This window comes from Diabrotica virgifera, chromosome 2, assembly GCF_917563875.1.
Source record: "Diabrotica virgifera virgifera chromosome 2, PGI_DIABVI_V3a".
Taxonomy (NCBI): Eukaryota; Metazoa; Arthropoda; class Insecta; order Coleoptera; family Chrysomelidae; genus Diabrotica; species Diabrotica virgifera.
In genome coordinates, this window is record NC_065444.1 from 71,242,624 (window position 1) to 71,256,006 (window position 13,383).

At 32.1% G+C, this 13,383-nt stretch overlaps 1 protein-coding gene across 6 annotated transcripts in view; it reads left to right on the forward strand.

Moving 5' to 3' along the window:
• Positions 1–13,383, forward strand: part of LOC114331131 (talin-2) — a 272,902-nt gene that overhangs the window by 143,854 nt on the left and 115,665 nt on the right. The gene's annotated exons all lie outside the window — the stretch shown is intronic.

Consider the following 13,383-nt stretch of genomic DNA (forward strand, 5'->3'; position numbering starts at 1 on the left):
AAACGATGGAACGAAAATTTATTAGCGGCACATTGAAAAAACAGAGTCATGTCTATACAAAAAGAAGAAGAAGAAGAAGAAGAGTAGACCAACAGTCTGGAAACGCCTAATTATTTCTTGAATGATATGGGTATTGGTCTTGAATTATACAAAGGTACTTCATATTGCCCAGTCGTTCCTCTGGAACGACTGGGTAAGATCAAAAACAAAAGTCGAGGACATAACAACAAAAGTTGCCAAACTTAAATGGAGCTTCGCAGGCCACACTGCTAGACAAAAAACGATACAACATTGGAGACCTTACCAAAGTAAACGACCGAGAGGAAGACCACAGATGAGGAGGGTTGATTATATTAAAAGAGTAGCCGGAACGAATTGGAAATTTGTTGCTCAGGATAGAGACCGATGGAAGGAGTTGGGAGAGGCCTATGTCCAAACGTGGACGATAGAAGGCTATGAAGAAGAAGAAGACTTCATATTGCAATAGGTGATACGCCTATTTGTAATATGAAGATTTGATATTTGTAACGCCAGATTTACCATTTTTCTTATATCATTGGTCACTTTATTTTTTTGAACACAACACCCTGTATATTGCACCTTTATTGAAATCTCCACGTCAATACAAATCCAGCCGTATACAATACTTTCGATTTTATGTATTCAGGAACATCTTAACAAGATAAGACAAAAGCCTTGAAACGCCTAGTACTAGGGAAGCCTTGGATGCTAAATTTGCAGTTACTAAAGCGTTATGAGGACCTGCTGGTTTGTGAAAGTTAGGTCCTAAAAGAGAAAAAAGTGCAGTTTTATATTTTAGTGGGCATTTTTTAATTTAATTTTCCATTTCCAAAAATCGTTTTTTCCTATTATAGCGCCATCTATCCATAATTCGAAAAAATGGCTGTAATAAAAGTTTTATTTTTACGTAAAGAATCCAAATCTGCAATAAAAATGGGGGTTATTATTTAAGATTTTAAAGTAACCCCGACTCCACGTCCGTAGCGATTATGTTTGGTGCCATTCAATAGATTTTTGAAAAATATTGAACACGTTGTTTTCAGATTTTAGATTTGATGTTCATTTCGCGGAATATCGGAATATCAAATTTTATGAATGTTCTACGAGGTGTGTCAAAAAGTTTGAATTTCACTCAAGCGGAAAGTAGCTTTATTTTTCACAATATTAAAAATTGTTATTATAAAAAATTGTTTGGAATTAAGAACTACACTTGAGAGCAAAATAATCGACTCGCTTGCTGAATAATTGTACACGTGGAATTTCCTAAACCTGTTGTCCGATTTGAGTGATTTTTTAGTATGTTATAGCCTATTATTTAAGAAAATCGATGTAATATTATTGTTGCTATACAGGTAAAGGTCATTTTATACTGGGTGTAACAATCATACTGTGTTTTTTCTTAAAGTTCGGAACACCCTGTGGAGTATTCTAGCATATAAAAAATATTTAAATTAATATTCAATTGTAGGCTTAGGCTTTATTAAAATTTTCTTTTTTGACTCATTTGCTTATGTTGGATAATAAAACAGTTAGGTACGTTTAAGAAAAAAAAGAATGTGTGTGTATACTTCTATTATATGATTTAAACGAAATTAATATACTTTTTATTTATATTTTGTTTAAATATTAAACTAATTTATACTTACTACTTCTCAAACATCTTTATTATAACGGTGCCAAAAATTAAAATAATAAAAGAATAAAACACACACAAACACATTAAACAAGCCACAAATGATGTCTGAACATTAATTGTCGAAAATTTTTTTAACTAAATACGTATTTTCTGAAAATACAATCATATAATAAATATACTTACAATCATAAAATGTATTAAAAAAAACAAAAAAGAAAGTTTCTATTGGGACTCGAACCAGCGCTGATAAGCGCGGTTGGTATTGGAATTCATTCGCCTTCAACGCTTAGCCACGGACACTATGTGTCATTATTTACGAAGATCGACTAACTAAACGGATTAAACTTGTGATATTTTGATATTTTGAAAATTGATCAAATTATTTTAATTTTGAATTGAAATGATTTAGGGCCGGTTGTTCGAACGCTAATCAACAATGATCATTATTAAATATTTAATTACTGTCACCAAAACTGTCAATGTCAACTTTGTTTGGGTTGCTGAAAACATAATTAATTACAATTATGAGATTTATTATTAATTATGTTAATATTTATTGTTATATTAATTGATTATAGTCTCAGAATTGTAATTAATTATGTTTTAACAATTGACATTGACAGTTATTAATTATTTGATAATGATCATTGTTGATTAGCGTTCGAACAACCGGCCCTTAGAATTGAAAAAATACAACAAAACATAGAGTAAGAAAACAATATATTAGGTGAATATTGATAGAAATTTTGATGGTAATCAAATTATATAAATAAAAGTATTACATACTATGTATTTTGGCAGATCAAATAGGTAGGTTTATACCCATGATACATTAACAATTATTACGTACCTGTTGCTTTTAAAAACTATTTAAAAGTCACTACAATATTATAAACTTTTTTGTTTCTGTCCTCACAACAATAAAACTAATATATTATACATTTGTTTACCTTTACATTTACCTCCAAACCACAGCTGTCCTACAGCTGCCATATCGGATAATTTTTGACATGTCATTTGAACATCCAATCAGAACAAAGTTATAATGCGCATGCGCCGGGCTGATAGGTTTTAACATATAAAAATTCACCCTCTATCGCCGGTAAAGAAGTATAACTTCAAAAACACCATATGATTGTTACACCCGGTATAAAATGACCTTTACCTGTCTGGCAATAATAATATTACATCGATTTTCTTAAATAATAAGGCTATAACATACTAAAAAAATCACTCGAATCGGACAACAGGTTTAGGAAATTCGAGACTTCTAAGGTGTACAATTCAGCAAGTGAGTCGATTATTTTGCTCTCAAGTGTATATTCTAATATGTAATTACATCCTTCTAATAAAAAAAAATGAAATTTTTTCTTAAATCATGGATAACGAACATGATTTTCAGTTATTTCAATTATGATAACTCTTTTATTATTAATTTTACGAAAAAAAGTTATTCTTTATAAAATGTTCTGCATGGTCTAAACCTTAGCCTTAAATACAACCATCTTATATCAAATTTTATTAATTTTATACGAGGTATGTCAAAGATATAAATTTCGCTCTAGAGTAAATAAAAATACCTTTATTTTTCAGAATATCGAAAATTGTGGTTATAAAAAGTTGTCTAGAATTAAAATATATTTTCCAATATGTAATTAAATCCTTCTAATTGAAATATTCTCAACTATAAAGGTACTTTACTCTTGATCGAAATTTTTGACATACCTCGTATAAAATTTGATATAAGATGGTTGTATTTTAGGTGTTAGTCCATGCAGAATTTTGTATGAAGAATAATTTTTTTTCGTAAAATTAATAATACAAGAGTTATCATAATTAAAAAAAAATCTTCCATTTTTTTTTCAATTTTTTCGTAAAATTAATAATACAAGAGTTATCATAATTGAAAAAAAATCTTCAATTTTTTTTTCAATTTTTTCGTAAAATTAATTATACAAGAGTTATCATAATTGAAAAAAAATCTTCAATTTTTTTTTTCAATTAGAAGGATGTACTTTTCAATATAATATATCAACTTTTCATAATAACAATTTTCAATATTCTGAAAAAAAAAGATAGTTTTCTCTTGAGCGAAATTCATATTTTTCGACGTACCTCGTATAATATTCTTAAAATTTTATATTTGATGGTTGAATCTTAGGTTTTAGACCATGCAGAGCTTTTTATGAAGAATAACTTTTTTCGTAAAATTAGATAATAATAAAAAAGTTTTCCATGGTTTCAACTTACAGGGACATACTATACAGTGATGAGCGCGCTAATAACCGGAAGAATAACGCAAAAGATTGATAACATAATATAGTGCGAAGTAAAGAGAGATGAAACTAGTAGAGGTGGAAATTATTGGTATAAACGTATAAATTAACATTATATTACATAGTTTCCCACCTTTAGACGTCTGTGACGGGAGTATTTTATAAAATTCTCCTGTCACAGTGACAGTTGTCATATTCCTTCGATACGTCTAAAGGTGGGAAACTATGTAATGTAATGTTAATTTATACGTTTATATCCATAATTTCCACCTCTACTAGTTTCTTCTTTCTTTACTTCGCAATGTACCTATTATATGTTTTCCATGTTTTGTGTTATTCTGGCGGTTATTAGCGCGCTCATCCCTGTATATTCTTAGATAAGACTTACAAAGAAATTTTTTTGATCCAAATAAATAACCGTATACAAAGTGTTGAATTTTTTTTGTCATCATTAGACTATAAATAATATCATACATACAGGGTGTCCCGGAAAATAGTGCGTTCCTTAAAGGTATAGGTAGAAGGCACCATGTAGAACAAAAAACTCTTATAACATTTTTTTCTAAATGCAACCGTTTGACCAAAAAATTAAAATGTATTTTGGTATCCAAATTTAAATCTGACAACTATGTGCGGTACGCAAATTTAAGCATAGACAGTCCCATGTAAATTAATAAATAGATAGAAGATGATAGTAAACATGATAGTTTTAAAGAATCCTGTTTAGTGTCAATGCCGAAAATGTTTTCGAATAGTGAGTGTATTACCTATTATATGAATGGTGTTTGTGAAAGGTTACTTGAAACATCTATTCGGTATATTAATTATTTTCAAGTAAGTACAACTTAGTTATTTCAGTTCACAAGTAAACAAATTACTGAGACATTATCTTGTGTATTTAAGTTCCACTGTAAACTATTAAAACTATGTAATTCAGTTAAAGCCCTCAGCAATACTCAGCATTCAACCCATTTAAACCTTACTAAATACATAATACTAGTTTAGTTAAAAGATGTGTTTTTATGTTAAAAGATGTGTAATTCGTTTAAAATTATGCAATAGGTATTTCAATACATTTCAAAAGAAAATAATTTTAGTAAACAAATAGTAAATACATAAGTAGTATTACCTACTATTAGGTTGGATTATTTTAAATACTGTTAATCACAATCACAAACGAGTTCTTATTATGTTATTATGCCGTAGTGCGTACGATGTTGCCAGTTTATTAAAATTTCCAAACATTAAAATACAGGTATATGGAAAACAATGTTAACTTTTTTTTGGAAACGCTTAACTTTAGAAAAAAATGGTATAGGACTTTTTTGTTCCAAATTGTGTATTCTCTCCATACCTTAAAGGAACGCACTATTTTCCGGGACACCCTGTATACCTATGTATTTCATTTCACAGACATAATAAAAGGAACTTATTTACAGAAAGATTACACCTGCGCCACGCAGAGGATAAAATTTAACAAATTAGGGATGATTACCGATAAGCACGAACTGTGTCGATTTTTTTATCACAGTGGGTATCCACGTGCCGCCGCTGTGACGTCGTCGGGACGCGGGTCGTCGTTTCAAGTCGTTCGTTGCTGGGCAACCCAGCATCCCTTCCCGCGTCTCTCCTACAACATAGTCACCCCGCACGCGTTTGGAACGATAGATTTACCCCCAACCTTTCAGTATCGCGTATGATTCAATTATCAGATGCGACATGTTCCCTTTCTTAGTGGTTTATTGACTTATTTCTTAACTAGTCTTCAGAACACACGTCGATAAGTGAATGGGCAGCATGAAACAATCGCATGACCGCGTTTGTTTGGCTACTTTTATCTACGCGAAGGGGGTGAGCCTTTTGTTTGGATTCTTGTGTGGGAACATAACCTAGATAGTAAGATTCGTATTTGATTTAAGTACAGTGATTTTGTTAAACATAGTATAATATAGTCGGTTACAAATGTTTCTTTTTTTGAGTTGAGTTTGTCTCAAAGAACTAAGATACATAACTTTTTTATATCCACCTTATTTTTATATTAAGTTAACTGAAATCAATACTTTAGATAGCAAGAAAAATCGGTGTTAAAGTGTGTTCTTATAAAAAATTCTCATTACTAGTTCTACCTCTATCAATGCTAAAAGTTTTGCAAAAAAATATGGATCTTTGGTATTCATGGTAGTGTTCTGCTATTATTATGAATTCGTTGATATTCTACTGTTCTTAATCTATTTACTTTGGTTTAGACCTATACAATTATTTTATTAAGTTAATTTGTCCGTGGGACCATAAAAGGGATTTAAAAAAAAACTGGAACAGTGGGTACCTACAACTATTGAAGTTCCTTAAAAAAAGTTTAAAACTAATAAAAAATAATAAATACCGCGTCGAGACTAGTAGGCTTATGGCTTAAAATTGTCGATTCTCCTCCACACTCAAAAAAATTTAGTATGTAATATTGATTAACAGTGATTATTGAATAGTATTTCGTTGTAACAACAATTTAATTTTTTGTTTCAACGAACTTTTAGACATTTATCAATGTATTTGGTTATTGTCACAGTGATTGAATAATACTTGTGAAAATAACTAGAGTACATTAATCAATAACACTCAATTTATTCAGACAATAAGTTAGTTTCGTATATTTAATAAATAATGGTAATTATGGCAACAAAGCACTTTCTTGATTTCGTAGATTATAAGCAATTACCTTGGTTTATCGTGACAACGTACAGATTTCATTAAAACAATGTACAAATGTTGTTAATATAGAGTAATATTTGAATATTCCATAGATGTAAACTGATTGATGTGACAACGAATGCATTAATCAATCTACTACTGCGTTTAATAACCACAATCAATGCGTTCATGGTAACAATAAACGAAGTTGTTGAAACAATAAATGTTTTGCTTGATCATTTGAAATGTAACGGCTTTTCCTTATCATTCTTTGTGTAAAAATGCTGTTACCTCTGCCGAATAATTTCATTATCGAAAGTGTCGAATAATTTCATTTCGTTTCCAAGTGTCGTCCGTACTGGAAGGAAGTTTTCGTGTGTCTATTATCGTATTCATTTTTTTCGAATTCTGAAAAAACTAATTAGTATTTTTGAAAAATTTAAACGCAGAATAAAATATTACAGTATTATCGAGGGTCTGAAGTCCCTGAGAAGTTCTATAATGATTATTTTAATAAGTCACAGGGGTGAAAAAGAGAAAATTTAGTATGATTTTTAATTTCAAATATGTTTAAATATAAATGATAATTATAAATTCTATAATTTCAGTTTATTCTAAGGGACTTTCAGCCCTCGGTAATAATGTAATCTTTTATTCTGCGTTTAATTTTTTTTTTTTTTTTAATTTTATTAAGTGCAAATTTACAATCTACTCCAATTACAACACAGAGTATTTAGCAAATAGTAGCAAAGTCTTGAATCCTGGCATGCTTTGGGCACCATCCATCGATGGTTCTCCAATACACCTAATCAGTTAGGTCCTCTGGCCATGTCCTTTTCAGTCTTCTTCCCACAAGTGGCGGCTGGTAGAGTTATTGAATAGTTTGACTTTCATGGGCGAAATTTCTTTCTTGGGCTTTGGTTGCCTGTAGTCTAATAACATCTTCGATGAATGGTATCCCAAGGTCATTATGGATAGTTATATTGGAGACGTACCATGGTGCATTCGCTATCATGCGCAGCGTCTTTGATTGAAAAGTTTGCAGTATTTTAGTGTTGCTCGGTTTGCTGCAGCCCCATAACTCTATACCATAACTCCATATCGGCTTTAGTATAATTTTGTATAATAATACAGTAGAACCCCTCTAATCCGCCCTCGGATGGTCCGACGCTCCGGGTAATCCGACCTGCCCGCATGCCCCGGCAAATTCCTTCAGTGCCTGCTCTCAATTCTTTCAGTGTTATTTCGAACCTTGTGGTGTGTACATATGTTTTCAAAATGTCCGCGAAACGTAAACACATTACTCTTTCGTTAAGTGAAAAACTTGCAGTGCTTCAAAGGCTGGATAAAGGTGAATCACTACAAAAAATTGCCAAGGAACTGAACGTAGGCGTGACAACAATTAAGGATTGGAGAAAAAATCGGAAAGACATTGAATCACATACAATGACGATAGATGGAGAAAACGCTCTTAAGAATCGAAAAACATTGAAAAAGCCTAAACTTGAACTGCTTGATAGTGCATTATGGATGTGGTTCAGCCAAGAAAGAAGGAAGGGAACTCCGATATCTGGCCCAATCATAAAAGAAAAGGCAATAATTTTGCACAAAAAACTAGAAGTCGGAAGTGAGTTTAAAGCTAGTGAAGGCTGGATTGATCGCTGGAAAACCCGTCATGGTATCCGGTTTATCTCAATTTGTGGTGAAAAATTATCTGCTGATGCTGAGGCGACTAACGAGTTTTCGGTGAAGTTTCAAGAAATCGTAAAAGAAAATGAACTGTTACCTTGCCAAGTCTATAACATAGACGAGACAGGCCTAAATTACAAAATGCTTCCCAGTAAAACCGTAAGTGCGCCAAATGAAACCGTAGCGGGAACGAAACTCTTAAAAGATAGGTTAACTGTTGCTCCTTGTAGCAATGCCGATGGTACACACAAGCTTTCCCTGTTTGTAATAGGCAAATCTAAGAAGCCCAGGGCTTTCAAAAACATCAATTTATCATCATTGCCGGTTTATCACCGCAATCAAAAATCTGCTTGGATGGACTGCAATCTTTTCAAATCGTGGTTTTTTGACGAGTTTGTGCCATGTGTTGAGAAGGATTTGAAAAAGAAAAATCTTGCCGTTCGAGCTCTACTGCTATTGGACAATGCACCATCGCATCCCTCTGAGGAGGATTTAGTAAAAGGAGATATAAAAGCTATCTTCCTCCCACCAAATGTCACATCACTTATTCAGCCAATGGACCAGGGAGTGATAGAATGTTTTAAGAGGCATTATCGCCGAAAATAAATAAGTTCTATCTTAGAAAAATCCGAAGAAGGATATGACATTTTTCAAGCCATGAAATCCTTTAACATTAAAGATGCTATCTATACAATGGCTGAGTCTTGGGCAGAACTGAATCCTGACATGCTAAGAAAATCTTGGCGTAAGCTTTGGCCAGAAGTTATGACCGAAATTGACCAGATCGAAGATGAGCAAAACGACATGCAGGAAATCGTTAAAAATCTTCAAACCCTAAATAATTCAATCCCTGCTGGTGAAGTTGAAGAGTGGATTGAACAATGCGACAAAAACTGCGAAACCAGTGAAGTGCTGAATGATGACGACGTTGTTGCCGTTTTTTTGGAACATGATGGTGATGAAAACGTGAACTCAGAATCCGACAGTGATGTTGACGAGCCTCCTGTCCAGATTTCACACACCGATGCCAAGAAATTGAAATTCGGCCTTCAGTACATGGAGCAGAATCCAGCATCAACACCGATGGACATCTTGTGGATCAAAAATTGGAGAAACATTGCAGCTAAGTCCAGAATTTCGTCTTGTAAACAGAAATCTGTCACTGACTTTTTTGCAAGTAGACTACTAATTTTTTCAGTACATATGTACCTTTTTTTTTGCAATTAATTTAATAAATACATAACAAAGAATTCTGGAATTTTAATGCAATATAATTATGTACATATGTATGGTTATTATATCACTGAAGAGAATAATACAGGCTTTTTTTCTTGTACAGACGTATTTAATGACTTTTTCTGATAATCCGACCTTTTTTGCGTTCCGACCATACTCCTAGTCCCGAGGGAGACGGATTAGAGGGGTTCTACTGTACTTTGTTTTCTAATGATAACTGGGATCTTTTACCTAGCAGCCAATACATTTGTCTGACTTTTAAATTTAGTTGAGCTTTCTTGGTTTTGATATGGTTCTTCCATGTCAGCTTTCGGTCCAAATGGAGTCCCAGGTACTTGACATCTGATTTTAAGGGGATAGGAATGTTGTTAATATGAACCTGTGGACAGTCGATCCTTCTTGTTGTGAACGTAATTTGTGAAGACTTTTCACCGTTTACTTTAATCTTCCATTTTGTTAACCATGTTTGAAGTGAACTTAAATAGTTTTGCAGTTTGTTAGAAGCTCTATCTGGGTTATCGTCTGATGTAAGGATTCCTGTATCGTCGGCAAATGTGGCCATAGTAATGTCATCATCAGCAGGTATATCAGCAGTGTAAAAGAGATAAAGGAAGGGACCGAGGACACTACCTTGAGGTACTCCGGATTGTATAGGATGATATTTGGAAAGTGAGGTATTTACTTTGATTTGGAAAAATCGCTCGTTCAGATATGATTTTAATATCAGGTATATTTCATTAGGCATATTCTTTTTCACTTTATACAACAGGCCTTTATGCCACACCTTATCAAATGCTTTTTCCACATCAAGGAATACTGCCGCACACATTTTCTTTCCCTCTAAAGTTTCTTTTATATAATTTACAATCCTATGGCACTGCTGTATTGTTGAGTAGTTCTGTCGAAAGCCAAATTGATGGTCAGGTATTATGTTATTTATGTTTATTCTTTCGAGAATTCGGACTTAAATTTTTCAAAAATACTTGTTAGTTTTCTCAGGATTCCAAAAAAATGAATGTGTTTAAAAAGAATTCGATCGAAATTTTGCACCTGCTCTCTCCAAAAGGATTAAAGTGTTATACATTTTTGGAATCACTATTTCAAACGCTTTTAAATGAGCTGTCACATGATGTACTTTCCCATTTAAAAAAACCAAAGTTGTGGCTGTCACCTGAAGAGGGATCGCGTAAAGTTCGAATTTGATTATTTTAAAAATCGACCTGTCCGAACGTTTTGCTTGTGTGCTAAAAATAAATAAGTTAATAAGGGGGCAAAACTTTTTCCAGCGCACTGTATAAGTGAAATCATATGAGAAATCACACAGTGTAAAGTCCATTAGGTTTAGGACAAAAGAGGGGGATTTGCAAAATTATTATTATCAATTTAAATTATCAATATAAAATACGTTCATAGTAGGAATGAACGAAACATTTTAGGGATGAATAGAATTGCTTGTAAGAATAACCGTATTTGTTGTGGAAATGAACGGAAATAATTTTAGAAATAAACGAAATACGTTAGGAGAACTATCACTGTTATTGACACAACGAATAGTCTTCGTCGGTCAATTAACGACTTTGTTGTTTCAATGAATAGTGTTCGTTGGCTCAGTGAACACTAGTGAACAGTGTTCTTAATATTAATAAATGGATGTTCTTCCATTCAATAAACGTAATACATTGGATCAACTAACGAAAATAATGAATTGATTAACATCGCTTTGTTGTTCCAATAAAACCAAGATTTGGACAAATTTTAAGTATTGCTTTTGTTGTCTGAATTAACATTTTTATTAATATTACGTACCTTTTTCGTTGAGTACATCTCTTCTTGTCCACTGCCTTCATGCTCCAGTTTGTGTCGTTGAGTCTTTTTAGAGATCATCTTCTACGTCCATTTTCCACCTTGTTCTGGAACGACATCTTCTCTGACGTCCTTCTATTGTACTTGCCTGTAGCATTTTCGGTAGTCTACCATCTGGCATCGTCTGTATCTGTTCTAGCCAACTTAGTCGCTGGGTTCTTATTAATCCTAGTATGCTGGGCTCTTCCTCCAGATAACTCTCAGATACCTTTATTTGTCCTTCTGATCCAAACACCGTTCTCCATTTTTCCTCCAAAATATTTTCCTTAGATTTTCCTTTCTCCAAATATTTATGGAAACTTTCGTTCTCATATCTACACAATTTCGTGTTGTTTTTTAATGTCCATGTCCCTGTTGCATAAGTTACTAAAGGCCTATCGGTTCTGTATATTCTTAATTTGGCACCTCTTGATATGGATTTATTTCGTGTTCTATTTTATTCTATTTATTGTATAAATATACTCGTTCGCTTTCATTAGTCTATTTTGGAATTCTTGTTCTATATTTGGTTTTCGTGCTATAATTGTTCCTAGATATTCAGATATTCCAACCTTTTAACTTTAACAGATCTACATATTATGTATTATTATTTGGTTGTAGCGTTAAAATTTCCTAATTCCCTAAGACAAAGACATTCTTAGTCTGTGCCTTCCACGTATTTGATTTCTATGCCATTAATATGTATGTATAGTCCTTTTTTATGGCTTCTTCTTCCAATTCTTTAGGTATCCATATCACTTGGTATAACTGAAGATAAAAACTTATGGAGAATTATAATTAGGGAAAACGACCTCGCGTAACGATAAGGGCAAAGAAAATGATGATGCTGATCTTTTATTAGAAATAATTCTTTTATTAGAATAATCTTTTATTAGAAATAATACCAGCAGCTAGTTCATCACTAGAAATAATTTTTCTTATTTACACAAATAGACCCGCATCAACCGCTAAGGGTTATAGTCCAGGGTAGTAAGGTTTTTTCCATGACACTTGAACAGCCATGGTATTGAAGCGTTTTTTTCGACAGGTAATACCTATAAGAGCAAATTGTAACTATTTCCTGCGTAGGATCTGGCGGCCATTTTTATTTATAAACAATTAAGTCTCAAAAAATGGCATTCTTCACTTTTTTTCAAATCAATGGAAAACAGGGAAACTTGTGGATTTTTTAGTACAAATATATTCGAGATTATGGAAAAAGCTTTAAAATGACGTATTACAAAGTTTGATATACTCATTTATTGTTAATATAATTGCGAAAAAAGGTCGGAATTGAAAAAAAAATATTTTTGCAATAACTGTTGTAAAAATTAGTGTACAGCTTTGAAATTTTTGTCAAATAAGGGTTCTTTGGTGCTTAATATGTGATAAAAATTTCAAAGCGATTCATTCAATTGTTTAAATTTTATTCAAATTGTTTATCCCAGAGAGCATTTTTTTTGCAATCCCATAAGTCAGAAGAAAATGACGTTAGAACCATTCCACAGGTGTCAAATGAAAGAGCATGAGCTATATTTTCAACTTGGTTTAAAAAAAGTGAATAAAAAATGCCTTTATTAGTAATAAATAATTATGCAAAAGTATCGTAAATCTTTCCTTATAAACTTTTTATTTTGTTATATAAGAAATTATACATATTTGTTACAATTTTTTATCAATTATGATATAGATAACATTACTTGGTAGTTGTGCACTTAAAACAGGGTAAAAAAGTTAATTTTTTTGGAAAAAGTTATTCAAAAAGTTTATAAAGAAAAATTGACGATACTCTTGCATAATTATTTATTACTAATAGATGCATTTTTTATTCACTTTTTTAAACCATTTTGAAAATGTAGCTCATGCTCTTTCATTTGACACCTGTGAAATGGTTCTAAGGTCATTTTTTTCTGACTTATCTTATTGCAAAAAAATGCTCTCTGGGATAAACAATTTGAATAAAATTTAAACAATTGAATGAATCGCTTTGAAATTTTT